At 43.8% G+C, this 24144-nt stretch overlaps 1 non-coding gene across 1 annotated transcript; it reads right to left on the minus strand.

The window, feature by feature from the left end:
* Positions 1-3035: 3035 nt before the first annotated feature.
* On the minus strand, positions 3036-3222 carry LOC126300030 (U2 spliceosomal RNA). Its single transcript, XR_007552855.1, has one exon. It is a non-coding gene; the product is annotated as a U2 spliceosomal RNA (small nuclear RNA).
* Between the last annotated feature and the right edge of the window lie 20922 nt (positions 3223-24144).

Consider the following 24144-nt stretch of genomic DNA (forward strand, 5'->3'; position numbering starts at 1 on the left):
CAACGCATTGACTCGGCTGTCAACCCGAGAAGAATTTATCATCTTATTGAGTTATCTACCAGGTGACGTTAGCGAGGTATTTTTAGTTCATAGTTTTCACAAAGAGAGAGAGAGAGAGAGAGAGAGAGAGAGAGAGAGAGAGAGAGAGAGAAAGAGATAGAAAAGAAGAAGAGAGGCGGGGGGGAGGGCGGGGAGAGAGGAAGGGAGGAAGAGAGAGAGAGAGAGAGAGAGAGAGAGAGAGAAAGAGAGAGAGAGAGAGAGAGAGGCTGTGCGTTCAACGAAGATTCGGACACAATTACAAAAAAAAAAAAAATGTTCGAATGTGTGTGAAATCTTATGGGACTTAGCTGCTAAGGTCATCAGTCCCTAAGCTTATACACTACTTAATGTAAGTTATCCTAAGGACAAACACACACACCCATGACCGAGGGAGGACTCGAACCTCCGCCGGGACCAGCCGCATAGTCCATGACTGCAGCGCCTAAGACCGCTCGGCTAATCCCGCGCGGCGGACACAATTACATCTTCGTGTCACAGACGGAGACCCATCGGGGATGTTCGTCCGCCAAGTGCAAGTCTTATTTCATTCGACGCCACATTGGGCGACTTCGCGCCTGTGGTAAGGATGAAATGATGAGGATGAGTCCACGAGCGGGGAAAATCTCCAACCAGGCCGGGAATCGAATCCGGCCCCGCTTGCATGGGAGGCGAGCACGTTACCACCAGCTAAGCAGGAGCACACACTATGGTATTTTTGGCGTAGGAATACGTTAAAGGTAATTACGTCAGGTACAGGGGTCTTTTATAGACAGTCATACGATATCGATGAATTGTAGGTGTTACATTTCTAAATTTCTTTGTGCAGTCTATGTATACTCTGCATGGTTGCGAATTTCCTTCTGTATGCTGGTGTGGCATTTTTATCGTTGTGATAGCTCTACCTAGCCAGTGAGTGTCTTGAAACTAATGGATCACTACTGTCGGAATGTAATGGGATTTGGGCCGGCCGCGATGGTCTAGCGGTTCTAGGCGCTCAGTCCGGAACCGCGCGACTGCTACGGTCGCAGGTTCGAATCCTGCCTCGGGCATGGATGTGTGTGATGTCCTTAGGTTACTTAGGTTTAATTAGTTCTAAGTTCTAGGGGACTGATGACCACTGCAGTTAAGTCCCATAGTGCTCAGAGCCATTTGAACCATTAATGAGATTTGGAGATAATTATCTGGTGTTTGTAACCTGGTGGGAGACATCCCTTACTCGTAGAAATCAGGTGGATTCAAATGCTATATATTGAAGACTGGAGGATTCATGAGAATACGGCTGGTAAGCGATACTCTAATGAAAGTGGAATTGACAAGTGAGCTCTACATCGTTTTTTCTTCGTATTGTGGGCTAACATAGTACAACCTCTCACATACGTCATGTGAAGTGGCAGCAATGAGAAAATTAGGGTATAATACGAACGTTTCCACAAAGAGTCAATCAGCTGCAGAAGTTCCGTCTTTTGTTTTTTCTTCAAATACTGGACAGCATTCTTCCGTGAGATTTGAGTGCCTTTAGATGAATGCAATGCCATTTTAATAGGTAGACTAAACTTACGTCTACATCTACATGGACACCTCTCAAGCCATTGTACGGTGGTTGGCGGAGTGTACCTTGTAACACTAGCAGTAATTTCCTTCCCGAGTCCACTCGCGAAGAGAGCTACGAAGAAAAAGATTGTCTGCATGTCTCCGAATATGTGCTTATTTCTCGTATCTTATCTTTGTGGTCTGTACGCAAAATGTACGTTGGCGGCAGTAGAATCCTTCTGCAGTGAGCTTCAAATGTCGGTACTCAATAGTGTTCCTGGAAAAGAACATCGCATGCTCGCCAGTTATTCCCAAAATGTACGTTGGCGGCAGTAGAATCCTTCTGCAGTGAGCTTCAAATGTCGGTACTCAATAGTGTTCCTCGAAAAGAACATTGCATGCTCGCCAGTTATTCCCTTTTGAGTTCTTGAAGCGTCTGCCCACTAACTTGGCAGAAGCCAATACCAACTCCTCTACAGGGCTGTATCCGAAGGAAATCTGGGTCTGTAGACTAGTACCGTCCCAGTTTGATATCTGGTGGTCAGTAGACAGGTATTTTGTTATTGTTCACAGTGTCAACCTCTCTTGGATATGGCAATACCTCTTACAAAGTTTTAGTTTACAAGAGCGGTGAGGAGAAACATGATGTTCAACATCCTGGTATTTACCCCTGCGATATTTAGGTGCGCAGTCCTTCTGAGAAGGATTGGACAGTTTTACTTTTTCTAGTTTTGAATCATTAACAGCTTTCTGGCATGGAGAGGGGTGTATTGCTGCTTGGGAGTGGTACACTCCTGATATGTGGGCGGAGGTTCACGAACCAGTGGCATTAGTGGCAGCTGTTCACACGCGACGTGGTGGCAGAGGCTTTGCGGGGGTAGAGAAGAGAGGGAAACATAATACTGCCCCCACTGACCAACAGCAGTATGCCGGAATCCTAAGTGACTTACTTCCACCTGCTTGACAAAGCAACTGAGAGACAGAACGCAGTTAGTGTTGGATGTCTTCAGCTATTTGACGATGGTTACCACCCATTTTGGTGTTAGAGGAAGTGACTACCTATCCTGTGGGCACTCTCCAGAGACGGCATGGAAGCGTCTGTAATGTTTACCTGGCGAGTGTAATCCAATTGCAGAAAAAGAAATCACTCACCATTCAAAGGGACTCTCAAGCTAAATTTAATTATTTTCCCATTAGTTTGATATCAATGCCACGCTGCCAGGTGGGTGGAAGTGAGAGCGACAGTACCACAAATATGATTTGAGAGTGATAGTGTTATTTTGGCGTTATTTTGTTGTTGTATCGACATATTTTAAAGAAATTTCAGTCTCCCACTTACAGAGGGCGAGATGACCATCGTAATTAAATCTATATTACCGAATTTATAATGTGACACATAGTATAAACCTGATATTTACAAGTTCACTGTGCTATTACCTTTGGAGACGTTGTATATGTCTAGGTATTTTTTTTACATTTAAGAAAGACTGAACGTCATGAGGGTTCCTGGACAGAGGTAGGGCATGTTCTTAGCACTCAGTCATAAGCCAAAAATGAGTTTAATATTTTAGTCCGGTGATTCAGGATGTAGCAGATATTAAGCTGATAAGAAACTACATTCTTTTATCTGATGAGTAAAGACTCAGAGGAAATATATTCAATGCATTAGTGTTGTATAGGATTTTCACAACACGTAACGACGCTTGAGCGATGTAAAAACGGATGAATGGTCCGATTTCTTCTGCCTTCGAAAAAGAGTCGCACAAAAGTGAGGAATCTACATTCTGAATGAAAAATTCGAGGTGTATTGATAAAACAACATCCCCATTTTAGATTGGGTGAAGTGGACTTTTTTAAACTGAGGAGTTTATGTTAGGGGTGGAACTGCAGTTAGTCAAAGTCGCCTCGCATTCTGCCACAGGCAATGGCTGGAGTGGCTACGAGGGGTCTGGTGACCAGAAGTCACAACTGTAGGCTTTTGTGAGTGGTAGCTTCCCAGCTGGCCGGCTCTTCAGGTACACAATTCACTCAGTAGATGGCGGTGGACTAAACTGGAAGTGACTGTTCAGCTGTCTTTTTCGTCTTGAGACGACGTGTTCAAGTAAGATAACGAGCACTAATACATAAAAAAATACTGTATGGTATATTTCCTACGTTTCTTTGGCTAGGATGGCATTTGTGACTCATATATACACTCCTGAAAATGGAAAAAAGAACACATTGACACCGGTGTGTCAGACCCACCATACTTGCTCCGGACACTGCGATAGGGCTGTACAAGCAATGATCACACGCACGGCACAGCGGACACACCAGGAACCACGGTGTTGGCCGTCGAACGGTGCTAGCTGCGCAGCATTTGTGCACCGCCGCCGTCAGTGTCAGCCAGTTTTCCGTGGCATACGGAGCTCCATCGCAGTCTTTAACACTGGTAGCATGCCGCGACAGCGTGGACGTCAACCGTATGTGCAGTTGACGGACTTTGAGCGAGGGCGTATAGTGGGCATGCGGGAGGCCGGGTCGACGTACCGCCGAATTGCTCAACACCTGGGGCGTGAGGTCTCCACAGTACATCGATGTTGTCGCCAGTGGTCGGCGGAAGGTGCACGTGCCCGTCGACCTGGGACCGGACCGCAGCGACGCACGGATGCACGCCAAGACCGTAGGATCCTACGCAGTGCCGTAGGGGACCGCACCGCCACTTCCCAGCAAATTAGGGACACTGTTGCTCCTGGGGTATCGGCGAAGACCATTCGCAACCGTCTCCATGAAGCTGGGCTACGGTCCCGCACACCGTTAGGCCGTCTTCCGCTCACGCCCCAACATCGTGCAGCCCGCCTCCAGTGGTGTCGAGACAGGCGTGAATGGAGGGACGAATGGAGACGTGTCGTCTTCAGCGATGAGAGTCGCTTCTGCCTTGGTGCCAATGATGGTCGTATGCGAGTTTGGCGCCGTGCAGGTGAGCGCCACAATCTGGACTGCATACGACCGAGGCACACAGGGCCAACACCCGGCATCATGGTGTGGGGAGCGATCTCCTACACTGGCCGTACACCTCTGGTGATCGTCGAGGGGACACTGAATAGTGCACGGTACATCCAAACCGTCATCGAACTCATCGTTCTACCATTCCTAGACCGGCAAGGGAACTTGCTGTTCCAACAGGACAATGCACGTCCACATGTATCCCGTGCCACCCAACGTGCTCTAGAAGGTGTAAGTCAGCTATCCTGGCCAGCAAGATCTCCGGATCTGTCCCCCATTGAGCATGTTTGGGACTGGATGAAGCGTCGTCTCACGCGGTCTGCACGTCCAGCACGAACGCTGGTCCAACTGAGGCGCCAGGTGGAAATGGCATGGCAAGCCGTTCCACAGGACTACATCCAGCATCTCTACGATCGTCTCCATGGGAGAATAGCAGCCTGCATTGCTGCGAAAGGTCGATATACACTGTACTATTGCCGACATTGTCCATGCTCTGTTGCCTTTGTCTATGTGCCTGTGGTTCTGTCAGTGTGATCATGTGATGTATCTGACCCCAGGAATGTGTCAATAAAGTTTCCCCTTCCTGGGACAATGAATTCACGATGTTCTTATTTCAATTTCCAGGAGTGTAGGTATAAGCGTTTTCATCCCCAAATTATGTTTCTACATGAGTCCTGTATGTAGTGGCAGGGATTTATAGCCCCTTTCCCTGACAACCTCAGTAATGCTAACCATTTTCTTCCCACCTCTCCGAGTTCTTCTCCAGTCCCAACGATCCTCACTTTCACTACTCTCTCTTCCCCATGGACTTTCAATGGTGCAATACATCTGTCGTGCCATTCCCCCCGTTTCCAGTACTTGGATCAGTTACCCTCGTCAGCCATAAACACTCCCATTACCATAACGATATCAAACTCATACTCCACTCCAAACGCAACACAGCACCCGGCCACGACCTAACACTACCTCAAGGAATCCCCTCCCACCTTCCCTTTAGCTAAGAATTGTTTTCAATCACTGCGCTTTTTGCAGGCAAGTCCTTCCGAAAGTAACTGGCCTCATCCAGTTCTGATTAGACACTTATAGAAAAGTCTTGAACACACAGTTCTTTTTTCAAATGTTTCGCGTTTCAAATTATCGTCGTCAGACATAAGCTATGGGACAAGGTACAGAAAATACTAAAGGTAAGTAATGCCTATAGGCACAGTGCATGGTCATGGCAAACAATGTATGCACAATTATTTCAGTACTTACATGAAGATCAAGTTTTAGTTTCAATAAACTGTTCAATTGTCCAATGTTTACGCTCCTTACACCAAGCAAGGCGTCGTTTGGCATTTACCCACGTGATGTGTGGCTTGTGAGCAGCCCCTCGACCATGAAATCAAAGTTTTCTGACCTCCCGTCTAACTGTCATAGTACTTGCAGTTGATCCTGATGCAGTTTGGAATTCCTGTGTGATGGTCTGGTTAGATGTCTGCCTACTACACGTTACGACCCTATTCAATTGTCGGCGGTCTTTGTCACTCAACAGACGAGGTCGGCCTGTACGCTTTTGTAGTGTACGTGTCCCTTCACGTTTCCAATTTACTATCACATCGGAAACAGTGGACCTAGGGATGTTTAGGACTCTGGAAATCTCACTTACAGACGTGTGACACAAGTGATACCCAATCACCTGACCTCGTTCGCAGTCCGTGAGATCCGTGGAGCACCCCTTTCTGCTCTCTCACGATGTTTAATGACTATTAAGGTCGCTGATATGGAGTACTTGGCAGCAAGTGACAGCACAAGGCACCTAATATGAAAAACGTACGTTTTTTGGGGTGTCCGGATACTCTTGATCACAGAGTGTAACTGCGTTACCAGTTCATTGGGTAAATGTCCTGGACCTTTCGATTCTTCTATACACATATAATATTTTCGTTTCACATGTTAAATGTTGCTTAAGTTCAGTAGAACGTACTTTCACCAACACTTTTCAGTGCTTACTTTTCTATCTGAACTTCAGATGTGTTTTTAAAACAGACCTGAGGATTAGGTTTCAAATGCAAAGTCTTATGGAACTTTAATACTAAATGTGTACTCATCGGCATGTCAGTGTTCATACTCACGCGCCATTGCGATAGCAGATTCGACCGCCGATGTGAGCCCCAATTTGAATGCAAACCACGTTCATTAGGATTGCACCCGAGAATTGCACTGATTTCCACGTTACAGAGAGGTAGGAATTTAGCATATAACCGACACCGAGGTATTAGGGACGGAGCTGTAGCTCGGAGTCCACAAGGATAGGGAAGGAATCTGCAGGGCTCTTACTGGTAGGAACCATCCCGGCATCATCTGAAGTAAGCTAATCTACATGAACCACACTCGTTGTGGATGAGACTGCAATGACATTAGCTCTGTAGTACCTTCATCAGCTCCCGAATCAATATCAGCTCCCTCTTTCAGATTGCATTCCAGTTATTTTCAAACGTTAGGTACTGAACTGTGTGATATACCACAAATAAAATTAAATTTAATTAGAAAAAAAGTATATCTGCTACCGAGGAACAGCGATACTGCAGTAAATATATTCGACTGCCTTTTTTCAACAAAAAATGATGTAATATAAGCGCACAAGTAATTACTGTCCCATCGTGAATTTCAGTATAAGTTAAAAATTATGTGGGATAGAGTGACAAGAGCACTGGTAGTTGTTACTTTTTTAGTTCACCTGAAACACAGTTTGTTAATAACCGAGCTGCTAAACAGGCGAATGTTATGTAGGCAGATAAGAGAGGGATCGTTGTCACCCATTTCAGATACGTCAACTCCTGACATTAGACAGTGAACGGCTCTATCGGAAGCTTCGATCGTGCGGTCTGGGCTCTCCATTATTAACATCCTGGCTCCATTCAATAGCAAATGACGTCCGCGCGGTAATGTACAACGGGACGGCTGTTCACAGCGCAAAGTTATACACCCACTATGCCATAAGGGAGCGCTTATAATGTAGCCTCTACCCTTTATCCTTATATTTACATTCGTGTTTACGTTCATATTTTATGATTCGGAAATCAGATATTTACTGGTCGGCTGGCAATAACACGAAGCTGCAACTTTCGTGTAGACATTTAAAGAGACACAAAGCTTTCAACAGATTTCAACTTCATAAATATACAGGTTCTTTCACAGGCACGCACCATTCCGCAATCCACTCTTAACCATACACACACAAATACACACAAACGTACACACACACACACACACACACACACACAATCAGCCCTGCCACAAAAACTCAGTGCAATGTGGCCAGAGAGAAAAAGAACACCAGCAATACTAATAGTCATCTCAGGTTTGAAGTATTTGTGTATTCATTAATTACTTCTCATATCATATGTCACAAAGACCAACATAAAGCAAAACCGTAAGTAATACTAAATGAGTGAAGTACTACATTAACATGGGAAATTGTAGGCCGTACACAGTTATCTTTTACTACTCTTGGCTCTCTCACTAAATGTAGTCTATTTGTGTGTGATGAGTGAATTACATTATCTCAAGGGTGTTTCGATTTAGAATGACTGCATGTGAACATCTTGCCCGATGCATAGACAAACATACGCGCAAGAGTCGGTTTTCTGTTTTAGAAGGATATGTCGAAGGGAAAGCATTATGGACATTCTGTAAAAGAAAAGTGTGGTACTGGAAACATTTTCGTAATGTTTCACAATATATTTGCTTTCTCAGAACTAACATAGAAAAATCACAAGTAAGGTGGCTATCTAGATGTATATGGTAGAGACCCTGCAATTCTATAAGAAATATCAAACACTTGTCGATTTTGACGTTCAGAATCTTTGATTTGGAGCCTTAAAGATTGATCAGATGTAATATGCCATTCTGAAGCTTATCTTGAACAAAGTTTTATGAGAACAGGTCAGCTATTTTATCAAAGATCAGTGCAATGAGGATCCGATCTGGTATAAAAAGTAAAATAAATCTACTGTTCTATTTCATCGTTGGTACCATGTTGTCTTGAGATTTGTATGTCTTCCATAACTTGTATTTGTCTGTCTTCTGCATTTCACCAGTACACGAGAAAAGAGCAGGCAGCTTTGGTGATAGTGGAAATGTCAAACTGTGTTCAGCACTTACTTTTGTCACGGTTAATTGCGAATAGCCGACCAAAACCGTCTCTTTCCAGTTTTAGTACTGCCTGTTTCTCCTTATTCACTTGAATTCTGGTGGTGCGCAGTGACTCGAAATTTAGAATTCTGTTTCGTGATATTGGTTTTACAAACCAGCCGGTAACAGAAATAGTCAGAAACAAAACTTAATTTTTCCTGACTTCCAGCTGATTTAACAGTAAGCAGGAAATCAGTAACATCGGATGATGCTGCTTTACTTTTAAAAATACAATACATAATATTTCCCATTGCGCCGCAGCAGCGGTTGCAAGAAAACAGTGAGTTTCGCAATGCATTGTCTTGTACTCTAGTTACAGAGAGAAATGAGAATGCCCAGTGTCTTTTATTAAAAAAAAATGGTTCAAATGGCTCTGAGCACTATGGGACTTAACATCTCCGGTCATCAGTCCCCTAGAACTTAGAACTACTTAAACCTAACTAACCTAAGGACATCACACACATCCATGCCCGAGGCAGGATTCGAACCTGCGACCGTAGCAGTCGCGCGTTTCCGGACTGAGCGCCTAGAACCGCTAGACCACCGCGGCCGGCTCCCTTTTATTCGACGACTGTCTCAACCGTAGCTGTTATTCTGCATATTTCTCTATCGCATAGATTTGTGAATTCAGTGTTTCTCCGCCGCGCCGAGCTCTCGAACTCAGTTGCTGAAACTTAAAACCACGACAACCTTAAGATAGATCCACGTTTCCTAAGGGAACCTTATGTGTCCGCACTAAATTTATCTACATTATATGTATGACTGTGTAAGGAAACTCGATGAGGGTAATTTTTGTCCTATACGCTTAGCTGTTTGCACCTGGCAACATTTCATTACTGCCTGAAAAAAGGTGTGCAAACTTACTTTGGCGTTTTATTTATATTTTTCTCTTGATTGATGGTAATGTATTTTCAGACAGCGCATGAGGGCAAATATCGAAAAAAAATCAATCAAACAATTTTTAATTAAAAATAGCAGTGCAGGGACATGGGCCGGCAGCCCTAGCAAGGTTTTTTTTAAATTTATACGTTATAATATATAAAACATACCTCTTTATTAGGGGAAGGTCGGTTTAAAACGGGATCTTAGCCTAACTGTGGTGAGTTTGCCATCCCTGCGGTGTTGTGTCGCTGTTCCTCTGTGTTCAGAGAACCCACACACGAGATGCATTTTGGCCAAATCTTCATTAGTAAATGCACTCATAATATTGTCTTTTCACTGTTAATGCACAACTAACAGCGCAGGAAAAACCAAATCCTAAACATACCTGCGCAGTACTGAAGGCAGACTTGAGGTGAACGAGTTGAAGGGGGCATTCATGTTGCCAATAGCCCAACGTACCGCAAGTGAAAGGAAACAACACAGATAACGCTTACCATTATTTCAGTGCAATGCAGGTACAGAGCTATTCAATATGCCATTAGCGGGCTATCCCTAATACCAAAATACCCCACTGTCAACGGAAAAAGTCGTTTTGACTTCCGTTACAAACAAAATTATCTTTAAAGCGGAATTTTACTTACCCATTCGATAGAGCAGTTACAGAATAGTCTAGTGGGATATTTGTTTTATCGATGTGTTAACAGACACTTTCCGTCGCCGCTGGGCGACGGATGAAAGACGTGATGAGCACTGTTAGTCTGCGCTCACTCCACCTAAGTAACGCAGAAACGAAATCGCAAATATCTGCTGAAACACGAAGTAAAATTCGCCTGACTACTCGTAGGAGAGACACTATATGAGGGCTCCCGAAAAGTATAAGGGGCTAGTGGGAGATTTAAAAAAAAAAGTGGTTCAAATGGCTTTAAGCACTACAGGACTTAGCATCTGAGGTCATCAGTCCTCTACACTTAGAACTACTTAAACCTAACTAACCTAAGGACATCGCACACATCCATTCCCGAGGTAGGATTCGAAACCGCGACCGTTGCAGCAGCGCGTTTCCGGAGTGATGCGCCTAGAACCGCTCGGTCACAACAGCTGGCTGAGAGGTTTCGCCATATGTCATGCTACCCACGTAATATAACTGCCATGCGTTTCCTTCCCCATGACAATTCTTGGCCGCACTCTGCAGTGGCAATGAAGATGCTCTTGCAGCGTTTTCGATGGGAGGTGTTTGATCATCCACAATACAGTCTGTAATTGGCTCCCCCTGAGTTTTATCTCTGCTGTCATGAACCGCTGCCTATGAAGACAAGATTTTAGCACAGACAAAGAGAATTGGAGGAAAGCGCACGCGGCATCCTTCTATGACGAGAGCATTGGAAAGTTGGTACAGATGTCTAAGTCGGAGCGGCGACTATGTAGAAAAGTAGCTGGAAGGTGTATCTAACGGTCGCAAACAAAACACTTTTGATTTTTTGATTTTCTAAGTGGTTTCCATTTCGCGACAGATCGGACGTTACTTTCCGAATAGCCCTTATATATCGGGTGATAAAAAAGTCAGTATACATTGGAAAACTGAATATATCACGGAACAATATAGATAGGGAGGTACATATGACACACATGCTTCGAATGATATGGGGTTTTATTATAACCAAAAAAATACAAACGTTCAAAAACTTTCCGGCAGATGGCGCTTCACCTGATCAGAACAGCAATAATTAGCATAACAAAGTAGGACAAAGCAAAGATGATTTTCTTTACAGGAAATACTCAATATGTCCACCATCATTCCTCAACAATAGCTGTAGTCGAGGATTAATGTTGTGAACAGAACTGCAAAGCATGTCCGGAGTTATGGTGAGGCATTGGGGTCGGATGTTGTCTTTCAGCATCCCTAGAGATGTCGGTCGATCACGATACACTTGCGACTTCAGGTAAACCCAATGCCAATAATCGCACGGACTGAGGTCTGGGGACCTGGGAGGACAAACATGACGAAAGTGGCGGCTGAGCACATGATCATCACCAAACTAGGCGCGCAAGTGATCTTTCATGCGTCTAGCAATATGGGGCGTTTTTTTTGGTTCTGATAAAACCTCATGTCGTTCCAAGCATGTGAGTCAATTTTTACCTCTCTATCTACATTATTCCGTGGTTCATTAAGTTTTTAAATTTATACTGACTTTTTGATCACCTGGTATATACTGTATGACACCGTCGTGATTCCGAAGCAAACAATCGAGAGATGAAAGAACTCAAACGTACACCTTTCACGCGGCTGAAAACTGCATAGGAAGCTGTGCTGGGCGCCGGGCGAATAGTTCGTTGAGTTTTCGGAGAACATAGATAACATACTGCGAATATAGTGTTTAAACCATTACCTTCATCAGTAACTTGTGTAAATGATTCAGTCAATAAATAATAATAATAACAAAATAATTCTGTAGTGGTCTAGGCTATGACTAATTGCGTAATGCTGGTATCTGATACACAACCACAACAACAGAGGCGATGCAAAGCAGTTACGTCTACTTTTCAGAAAAACTAAATAAAAATGAGAACGTTAAACTACAACTTAAATTCCACAAGTTATGTAGCTTACCTTTGTATTTAATTGAAGAAAACAGCACGTTTAATTTAAAATTATGAGGATACACGAACAGTGCGGCCGTAAATTGAAGAAAGGAAAGTAAATAAAAAGTTGAATGCTTGTAAGGAAATATTTCAGTAATAGCACGCACCAGAGGTAGCACAGAAAAGTGAAGGCTGAAAACAGAGAACCGGAAAAGTTCTACTCACAAATGACATGAAACACCTTAGAACGCACAAGAAGATAAGTTAACCGAAATACAAAGTGAGAACAGAATAGTTAACCGACAGTTAGTACCATAACTGAAAGAGTAATTTCAGACGCACGACACAAAAATTTAAGTACAAGTTCTTCATCAACTACTGCAAATGTAATATGATTAAAATTACAGAGGGGGGAGGGCGGGTGCGATATCCCAGAAAACACTCTAGAGTGTCGTCTTCGAATCACAATTATTAAGCCAATAATGAAAACTGGCGAGAACACAAAACTGAAACGGAATTATAAAATGAAAAAACGACATTGTTTCAAAAATTCATGACCTGAGTAAGCCATAACCTAGACCATAAATCTATAGTTGTTATGATAACTGATAACATCGTCACAAAATGTATTTATAAAAGGGAAAAGAGGAAAAATGTAATCGCTTTGTACTTGTCTTAGATAAGTGGATACCAATGACAAACATGCGTCAATCAGTTCACGGATTAAATATTTAAATAGCTTGTGCCGCTTCAGGTCAACATTTCCTTTCACTGTTTACCGTCGACTGAGTATTGTAAGTTGTTTACGCACAGGAAAATAACGCATATCTTATATAACGTCTTCCCTTTTATAAGTGGTGGAGATTGCATGCATCAATCTCTTCTTCAATAGCAGTGATGCCAGAGGTGTATAAATAAGCGTTGGAGGCTCCGCAAATTCTATGACGCGCTAATAATTTAGCCCTCGCACACATTTACTCAGAGTGCACTTTAGCGGGGCCAGCCGGAGTGGCCGAGCGGCTCTAGGAGCTACAGTCTGGAACTGCGCGACCACTACGGTCGCAGGTTCGAATCCTGCCTCGGGCATGGATGTGTGTGATGTCCTTAGGTTAGTTAGGTTTAAGTAGTTCTAGCGGACTGATGACGTTAAGTCCCATAGTGTTCAGAGCCATTTGAGCGCACTTAAGCGGGAAGAAAATTTTTTTGGACATATGGAATCGTAAGTGCAACTGGGTCTGTCAAATAATGTTACGCATTATACGACGATACTGTGTTTATTTTGACAGTATGTGGATAGAAATGTTGTGGTAGAGATTTTAGTCTAGATTACTAAACATGGGTTTTCTTGTTAGATATAATAGACCCACATCTAAGTATTATGGGCGGATTAACGAATGTTAAAACGTAAATTATGTATGTGGTAATAAAAATAGGGCCGGCCGCGGTGGCCGTGCTGTTCTGGCGCTGCAGTCCGGAACCGCGGGACTGCTACGGTCACAGGTTCGAATCCTGCCTCGGGCATGGGTGTGTGTGATGTCCTTAGGTTAGTTAGGTTTAAGTAGTTCTAAGTTCTAGGGGACTTATGACCTAAGATGTTGAGTCCCATAGTGCTCAGAGCCATTTGAACCATTTTTGAACCAATAAAAATAGGTCTTTTCCCTAAAACACACACACACACACACACACACACACACACACACACACACACACACACACACAAAATAGTTAAAATGGCTCTGAGCACTATGGGACTTAATATCTGAGGTCATTACTCCCCCAGAACTTAGAACTACTCAAACCTAACCAACCTAAGGACATCAGACACATCCATACCGAAGGCAGGATTCGAACCTGCGACTGTAGCAATAGCGCGGTTCCGGACTGAAGCCCCTAGAACAGCTCGGCCACAGCGGCCCGCCGGCTCACACAGACACACACACATTCACAGACACACACACACACACACACACACACACACACACACACACACACACACACACACACACTTATCTCCAGTCCAACTGTGCAACAAAATGCCTTTCTTCGTTGTGAAGTGTCATACAACAGCTATTTCAGCTATTTAATTTTGCACGAAGCGGTTTCTTCATACTCACTTTGAATGCAAATATCAAATTACGTCAGTCACGCATTTCTTCTTTAGTTTATCCGTCTCTAATTTCTGTGTTTATACCACCGTCATCAGAATGAGCTTCCGCTGCCTTAGCTGAGTGGTCAGTGCATCAGACTGCCATGCAGTGCGTCGAGGTTCGATTCCCAGCCGGGTGGGAGATTCTCTCCGCTCAGGGACTGGGTGTTGTGTTGTTATCATCATCATTTCTTCATCATCGATACCCAAGTCGGCCATTGTGGCGTCAGCTGAAAAGACGTGCAACTCAGCAGCCGAATTTCCCTATGTGGGGACTCCCGGCCATCGATACCATTTCATTTCATTTCAGATTGAGTGTCTCTTCGTACATAACGGTTCTGAGTCTAAAGCACTAGTGATATATTGCATCAATATGGTTAGTGGACAGGATATTATCTTTGGTCCTATTCTGAAACACAATTTAAAACTTCTGTAGCAATCATATAGGGCAACGGCCTTGCCGCAATGGATACACCGGTTCCCGTGAGATCACCGAAGTTATGTGCTGTTGGGCGTGGCCGGCACTTGGATGGGTGACTATCCAGCCGCCATGCTCTGTTGCCATTTTTCGGGGTGCACTCAGCCTCGTGATGCCAATTGAGGAGCTACTCGACCGAATAGTAGCGGCTTCAGTCAAAAATACCATCATAACGACCGGGAGAGCAGTGTGCTGACCCCACGCCCCTCCTATCCGTATACTCCTCTGAGGATGACACGGCGGTCGGATGGTCCCGGTAGGCCACTCGTGGCCTGAAGACGGAGTGTGTAGCAATCATATAGGTGGAACACGCGAATAGTGGCACATACATGTAAAGCATTCACTATGGAAGATGTGAAATATATCTGTAGCAATCTAAAGGGAAAATTCGCAGTGAGAAATAACGTATGTTTGGAATCCATTATGCGCATTTGTCAAGGCGAATTCATCCGTTAACTCATAGCAAATAGGGAAAAATGCACTCGCGATGTCGTCGATACACAGCGCACCAAATGTGCCACCTCTGTCTGTCCGGTAAGCGGATCGACAGAGGGAGCCAGGCGACGTGCACGTGTCTGCCTGGTGACTGGCTGCCGGCTGAGGCGGCGTAATCAGCGCTGCTGACTCGCGCGACCGCCGACCGCAGCACGCGTCGCCGCGGCCCCTGACGGCTGCCATCCCCTACTTACCTCCACAATCAATCACGTTCTCAAACAAGCGGCTTGGCACTGTGCGGCTCCCTTGTGCTAACGTCTCCACCACGAGCACTCCTCCACCGCCTCAAACGTACAAACAAGCGTAACAACAGGGCTTTACAATTGGGGATTGACAATAGTTCCTGCAATCGGAATACGAGCACACATACGTACAGTCTGAGGAAAATAAGATGGCTAACACAGCTCCTCGGAAAGCGTAAACGGTGTCTCAACTCATTGAAACGTTTTACACAATCTCAGCTTCGCTTTACGTATCTAAAACGCGTACACAAATCTAAGGATAGAGAAGTACATGCAGGGTGAACATTTGTAACACCTACAAGTTACAAGGACGGATTCCTGACTGGAATTGGAGGAAAAATGGTACCATGAAAAGTGTCTGGAAACGCATAGTTCTCGCGGTGGATGGCGCTGAACACATGGTGTGTGTTCCTTGTGGTTGGTTGGTTGGTTGGTTGTGGGATGGGACCACACAGCAAGGTCATCGGTCTCTTTGGATTAGGGAAGGATGGGGAAGGAAATCGGCTGTGCCCTTTCAAAGGAACCATCCCGGCACTTGCCTAAAGCGATTCAGGGAAATCACAGAAAACCTCAGTCAGAATGGACGCAAACGCGTTTGAACCATCCTGCAGACAGCAGAGTGGTCCGGTAGTCATGTCTGGAACAAGCCGATATGGTGTTTTTGTACGACCAGGCATACGCGTTGGTCTCGCGGTTCTAGGAGCGCAGTCCGGAACCGTGGGACTGCTACGGTCGCAGGTTCGAATCCTGCCTCGGGCATGGATGTGTGTGATATCCTTAGGATAGGTACGTTTAAGTATTTCTAAGTTCTAGGGGACTAATGACCACAGCAGTTGAGTCCCATAGTGCTCAGAGCCATTTGAACCATTTGAACCAGGCATATGGAAACGGTCGAGAGACAACACGGTTACACCAAAACAAGTACCAACACAGACACCCACCGCACCACACAACATTTCAAGCCCTTTTTTGGCGTTAGTGTTATAATGAGTCCTTTCAGACTGACAAACGTGAAGCAAGGCGGAATTGTCTGAATGAATGCCAGAACCTCGAGTTTCTACACCAGATTTGGAGGACCGCGAAAAAAAACAACGTAAGAGTAAGGTGAGAATGGCGTAGCAAATTTTCTAGATACTGACAGGTTAAAAATATACGGTTGCGAAGCTACCACCACAAAACACAACCACCCAGTGACGAGCATGTGGTAGTGTGTGTATCAGAATTAACTTGCCACAGATAATACTTCTAATGCTAAAGACTGCAGGTACTAAATAAATTTACTGATGGTTCAAATGGCTCTGAGCACTATGGGACTCAACTGCTGTGGTCATTAGTCCCCTAGAACTTAGAACTACTTAAACCTAACTAACCTAAGGACATCACACACATCCATGCCCGAGGCAGGATTCGAACCTGCGACCGTAGCAGTCGCACGGTTCCGGACTGCGCGCCTAGAACCGCGACACCACCGCGGCCGGCAAAATTACTGAAGATGATATTTTCAACCGAAGAGTAGATCTAGGTAAACCTTAATACATACCAAAAAATACCAAAAAGTTGTCATCATTAGCCTCGTAACGCGCGATAAATTCCACACAGATGGTCCTTTGTTGTTCTTTACAGTCTTGTATCAGGTGGCGAGGAACCCAGCGGCTACACATCTTTGAGGACCCGAACTGTTGGACGAGTGTGTCAGCGCTACCGACAAAGACGTCGGGTTGAGCAGCGATATCTTTAATTATGATCCGTCGATCACCTCGAATGAGAGTGTCCGCACGTTCCAACTCTGAAGGAGTCACAGCTGTGTGGGGCCGGCAGGCATACAGGAGGTTGGACAGGTCTGCGCGACCTTGGTGCGATAAGGAAACACGCCTCGGTCAACGTGCTTTTATTCTGCGTCTACGTAGATATTCTGGAAGTGCCTATGAATATCTGCGGTACTCTGTTTTTCCGCCAAAAGAAACTCAATGACAGCTTCTGCATCGAACGTACCTTCATTACAGACGCCATTTTGAAGGATACGTATAGCACCAGGACCTACCGGAACTTCATGAAACCATAGGGGCTGAAACGAAAATATTCCACCATGTCCCATTACAAAGTCCGCAGTTCTTCAAGTCTTCTGTGACTTTGAGAATTCAGTGTGGTGCGGAGCCCCCGCATGATGCATTCGGAGACTCCAAGCCTCGCGACATCGAATCAAAGAAGGACTAGATTTGTTCCTGCGGAACTTTCCTCCACAGAGCACTAACAATGCTAGCTGGAGAACCGCCACGAACCCGTTGCAGACGTGTTCGTTGGTGGCGTGTCAGGCGAACTCGCGAGCCAATTATCCAGAGGCAGTTTTCGATGAGTGACACGTCTCAACACGTGTGATTGAGCATTTTCCTACTTAAATCTGGAATTGTCTGAATGAATGCCAGAACCTCGAGCTTTTAAACCAACGTGATAAGTGGCTCCTATACAGCTCACCCATAAAACCCGTACGTGGTGTGTTATGCACCGTAAACGAGTTTAGATGTAAGAGGGATGTTAATAAAAATTAACCTAGTTTTTTTTTTCAAATGAACCGCTCCGGCATTTACGTTAAGCGATTTAGAGAAACCACGGAAAATCGAAATCTGGTTCGCCGAATGGATATTTTAACTGCCCTCGCCCCGAATACATATACATCTACTTCTAGATAAATAATCTGTAAACAACTGTGAAATGTATGGCCGTTGGTACTCATATTGTAGCACTTATTTAGGTATCTTCACGGTGCATCCGCGTATTGACGAATGCTTGCTTAAATGCCCCTGTGTACTTTGTCTTTTAATTAGTTAAATGGTTCAAATGGCTCTGAGCACTATGGGACTCAAATGCTGTGGTCATCAGTCCCCTAGAACTAAGACCTACTTAAACCTAACTAACCTAAGGACATCACACACATCCATGCCCGAGGCAGGACTAGAACCTGCGACCGTAGCAGTCGCACGGTTCCGGACTACTCGCCTAGAACCGCGAGACCACCGCGGCCAGCAAATTAGTTATCTCTTCACTGTCCCTACACTAACGATATACAGGGGTCGTAGTGAAATGATAGATTCCTTATTTAATACCGTTTCTTGAAACTGTAAGTAGGCTTGCGTTCGATAGTTGGTGTCTGACTTCAAGTGTCTGGACGTTCGGTTTTTTCATTATCTCAGCTACGTTCACCAGTTAGTCAAACAGTTTATGATCATTCATATGGCGGACGGGGTGGCCGAGCGGTTCTAGGCGCTACAGTTTGGAACGGCGCGACCGCTACTGTCGCAGGTTCGAATCCTGCCTTAGGCAAGGCTGTGTGTGATGTCCTTATGTTAGTTAGGTTTAAGTAGTTCTCAGTTCTAGGGGACTGATGACCTCAGAAGTTAAGTCCCATAATGCTCAGAGCCATTTGAATCATTTTGAACCATTCATAGTGGCATCCACTGAATATGTTCAATGTCCGCTGTGAGTCTTATTTGGTATGGACCCCACAACTTGAGCACTAGCCTAGAATGTGTCGCACACGGGACTTTTAAGTAATCTGTTTCGTAGACTGATTGCGTTTTCTCAATATCCTCCGACCGCAATCTTAACAACTGCTTTACCTATGATTCAGAGTATGTGATCATTCCATTTCTTATTCTTACTAAATGCTGCAGCCAACTGTTTGTATTTGTCGACGGATTTCGAATGTGAATCATTGAGATTGCAGCCGTAGGAGACAACGTTTGTGCATTTTGTAAACTGCAAAATTTTACATTTACAAACATTTAAAGCAGCAATCCACCTCTCCAGACGTGAGAGTTGGGACTGTATGATGCATCCCATAGCGTCCAACCACAGTTGATATACTAACCAGGCAGCCAATACTGTATTGCATTCCAGTTACATCTGACAAGTGCAAAAAGTATGCAAGACCACCCAGAGCACTCAGCAGAGTCTTTCGTCGGATGCACACTAAAGTTTATATGTAAGTTACAATCTCTTAAATACTCTGTGAGAATACTGTAAGTTGTATTTTAGGATGCTTAGTCTCTTATTCGTAACCAAGTTTTCACTGTGATACCATTTACAAGAAAATAATATGTGACTTGTATCACTCTCTGAGTCGCACGAACAAGATAGGGAGCCTTTGACATACACTACTGAAGCGCCAAAGAAATTGGTGTAGGTATGCGTATTCAAATGCAGAGATATGTAAACGGGTAGAAAACTACACCGCGGTCAGCAACGCCTATATAACACAACATTACTGCTGCTACAATGGTAGGTTGTGAGGATTTAAGTGAGTTTGAACGTCATGTCATAGTCGGCGCACGAGCGATGGGACACAGCATCTCCGAGCTGGCGCTGAAGTGGGGTATTCCTATGCGACCATTTCACAAGTGTACCGTTAATATCGGGAATCGGATAAAACATCAAATCTCCGAAGTCACTGCGGCTGAAAAAAGATTGTGCAAGAACAGGACCAACGACTATTGAAGATAATCGTTCAACGTGACGGAAGTGCAACCCGTCCTCAAATTGCTGCAGATTTCAATACTGGGCAATCAAAAAGTGTCAGCGTGCAAACAGTTCAACGAAACATCATCGATATGGGCTTTCGGAGCCGAAGGCCCACTATTGTACCCCTGATGAGTGCACGACACCAAGCTTTACGCCTCGCCTGAGCCCGTCAACACGACATTGGACTCTTGATGACTGGAAGCATGTTGCCTGTTCGGACGAGTCTTCTTTCAAATTGTATCGAGCGGATGGACGTGTTCGAGTATGGAGACAACCGTATGAATTTATGGATACTGCATGTCAGCAAGGGACTTGTGGAGGCTTTGTAATGGTTTGGGGCGTGTGCAGTTGGGGTGATATGGACACCTGATACGTCTAGATACGACTCTGACAGGTGACACATACGTAAGCATCCTGTCTCATCACCTGCATTCATGCATGTCCACTGTGAATTCCGATGAATTTGTGAAATTTCAGGAGGAACATGCGACATTCCACACGTCCAGAATTGCTACAGAGTGGCTCCAAGAACACTCTTCTCACTTTAAACATTTCCGCTGGCCACCAGACTCCCAATACACAAACATCGTTGAGCATATCTCAGACACCTTGCAACGTGCTGTTCAGAAGAGATTGCCATCCTCTCGTTCTCTTATGGATTTATGGACAGTCTTGCAGGATTGATGGTGTCAGTTCCCTCCAACACTACTTCAGACATTAGTGAGTCCATCCCACGTCGCACTGTGGCATTTCTATGTGTTCGCGGGGGCCCCACACGATATTAAGCTGGTGTACCCATTTCTATGGCTTTTAAGTGTATGTCCTGTGGAGGTGATTGGCGATGTTTTTACGTTATGAAAGTGATTCATTATTATGGACTTCCAGTCTATTTTTAGAAGAAGTTGACCGGTCAGAGGAAGAGCGAGATAAGATGAGCATTTGAGATGGTAGAAAGGAAACAGGTATATAAAAAGACGAGAGAGATAGGTATATTTTTTGGTGGAGCGCAATCTTGGATGAGATAATGTTAGTTGCGTTTGTTTCGATGAGGTTCACATACTTATTTTGTTGAATGCCTTGGTGAACTGGTCGCTAGAGAAAGTTAACTGAAAATTGATACCGCTTTAGCTCAACCTTCTCATACATTGTGTTTCTAAGATGAATTTTCTTTCTTTCCATGTTGTTTGTGTGTTGGGAACGTATGGTACACTTAAGGAGTCAGAAACTATCAGGATCTTGTTCAGTTAAAAGGGCTTGCACTAATTTTCCTTACTTATTCTGCATAAGACAGGCTGCTAGACAAAGGTCGCCGTGGTATTCCACTATTTGAATATCCTCCATAGGAAGAGGAGACAGGAACATCAGCAATGAGGGAACTGCAGAAGTAAATAGCTACCCACATCGAGTCAAGGCCAACATGCTACAACACTGACATTGTGTACGTAGTTGATCTCCTCGTTGCTTGTGTCTTCATCTATACTGAATAGCCAACCTTCAAAGAATTGTGCAATGTCACTGTCGAGGCTTTGATTTTGGGTACATGGAATACCTTCTTTTGCAGTTTTACAGTGGACAGACTATATGAAAAGGCGGTAGAATATATCAGCAATATGAACAATCAGTTGTAGCTGCATTTCCATATATTTTGAGGTTTTAAATAGTTTATGTATTTTATATCCATTCTTTTTTTTCTTTTTGTACGAACTATGTGAATATGATATGTCAGTATCGCCCTGCTACCATCCATATTTCGCAGACGTTCCCCTACACCCTTCGCAATACTGACCTTTCTGGGAATATTGTAGAGGACCATTCCTTCCTGGGAGAAAGGATACTGTAGAAAAATGATTTGAACACAAACTAGGATTTATTCCCGTACTGACTATTTACCTCTGCAGCGGCAACTTTACAACGAAAGTGAACGATAGGTTCGTCAGTTATAGTTCGCACAGTTTTCTTCTTGGTTTTATTTGACTGGCCTCGGCATTATTTATTCGCGAGTATCTGCGTATCATCTTTTCATCTGCTTATACTCAGTTAAATTTATCACGTAACAAGTGACAGGCAGTACATTTGGTTGGGAACACAAAGATTTTTCTTTACTTCTTTTGTCTTGCAGTTATTCGTTAACCATTGGACATATAGTGAAACGAATTCTAGACGGCAATAGGAAATACAAATATATTTTATACTAAGGGCCACGTATGGATCGTCAACTATATTCAGCCCTCGGGCACGAAATAACGAATATGCGGTAGGTATTAATAGCCGCCCAGCTATACGATATTTTTTCACAGTAATACTAGCGTGCATCATTTTTCAGTATTAAATATCACGGAAGACTACATTTTCCTTGAAACGCTAAATAATCTGTCTGTGAAAATAATCAAAACGATTTATTCTGCTACATAAAATACTAACTTCCTTTTAAAGAACATTGGGGCGTTAACATTCTGGTGGCAAATTTAAATAATGTAAAACCTCCAGTATATATGAAAGCAGTATACGACTCGATTTTACGACAGACAATGTTTTAAAGAGCTTCTGCAACTGTTATCTTCAGACTTATACCTTGTCTTCTATTTTGTGAAATAGGCTAACGAACAAAATCATTACCTTCTTACGTGGAAATCTGTCATTGCAAATACGAGAGGCCACTTGTCCGGTCTAACAAAAAATTAAAACTATTTTACAGCAAAAATAGTTACTGCATGTATAGAATGTATTTAGTCAGCCTTCCTATCGTCCCAATATTCCAACATTCCCACTAGAAAAATAATGGGAGAGGCATTTAAGGAAACTGTGTTATAGCAAGGAACACACAAATTGTAACTTGGTGATGCCGGGGAATAATGTTTCCTTCCTTACTGCTTAAAAGTTATCGTGAAGAAGCGTACTGAGACACTCAAACGCTTTAGGGCCTACTATCTGGTGGTGTACTGCATGATTACCACGTATTTAGTCAGCCTTCATATAGTCCCAATATTCCAACATTCTCACTTGAAAAATAATGGGAGGGGTATTTAGGAAAACTGTGTTCTAGCACGGAACACACAAATTTTAATTAGATGACGCAAAAAAAGGCTCAAATGGCTCTGAGCACTATGGGACTTAACATCTGAGGTCATCAGTCTCCTAGAACTTAGAACTACTTAAACCTAACTAACCTAAGGACATTACACAACACACAGCCATCACCACTATCTGGTCTATAAGTTCAATCTAAACTCAAGTTAATAAAAAGAATATGAGAAAGAGTCCGTTACTTACTGTCGCTGCTTTGCACGCTCTATCTGCATGCGTCACTTGTAACTCTTTTTCTCTACCTCACTCTAATACACAGCAGATTCACTTAATAAAATATACTTAGTGACCTTGTGCCCTCCCTACTGTTTTCTTCCAGAAGGGAGTGATTCAAAACGCTCAAACGTTATCACTCGGATTGTCATACCACTTACCAGAATATATCCTTCGCAGATCAGACCACTTCAGTAAGTACCAACTGAAAAATTTTATGAGTCGCTTCCTCTCGTACTGTATTACGGCATGCACAATTACAGTGGTATGTGTCTTTATTTTGTTGACCAGCTCCTTCATTTCATACGGCTAAAAGCTAAAACTGCATGCTATTTTCTTAGTGGTTAACTGTAAATTTCGCAACCTTCTTGCATTCATTGTTATAAGAGGCAGATTCCAGATATCTCATTTCGAGCTTCTACCCCGCAAAATAAGCTATCTCTCAAAATTTGTGGAACACATTTAGGTAGCAACAGATTAAACCTATCCGCGACACATATTTTACAACAGTGACCTTAATTGAATGTACAACCTCTCGATATACCACAGCATCATCCGCAAAATGTCTCAGTGAACTTCCGATGTTATCCACAAGGTCATTTATGTATAGTGTGAATAGCAACGGTCCTACTACACTCCCCTGCGGCACACCTTTTTATGCATGATACAAGCTTCACCGACCCATGTTAGGTGGCAGTGACACATAATGTCAATGTTGTATTCGTCCATAGGTTTTGAACAGCAGTATATAACGAAAAACCCCGTGATACGTCATAGGT

The sequence above is a fragment of the Schistocerca gregaria genome, chromosome X, assembly GCF_023897955.1.
Source record: "Schistocerca gregaria isolate iqSchGreg1 chromosome X, iqSchGreg1.2, whole genome shotgun sequence".
Lineage (NCBI taxonomy): Eukaryota > Metazoa > Arthropoda > Insecta > Orthoptera > Acrididae > Schistocerca > Schistocerca gregaria.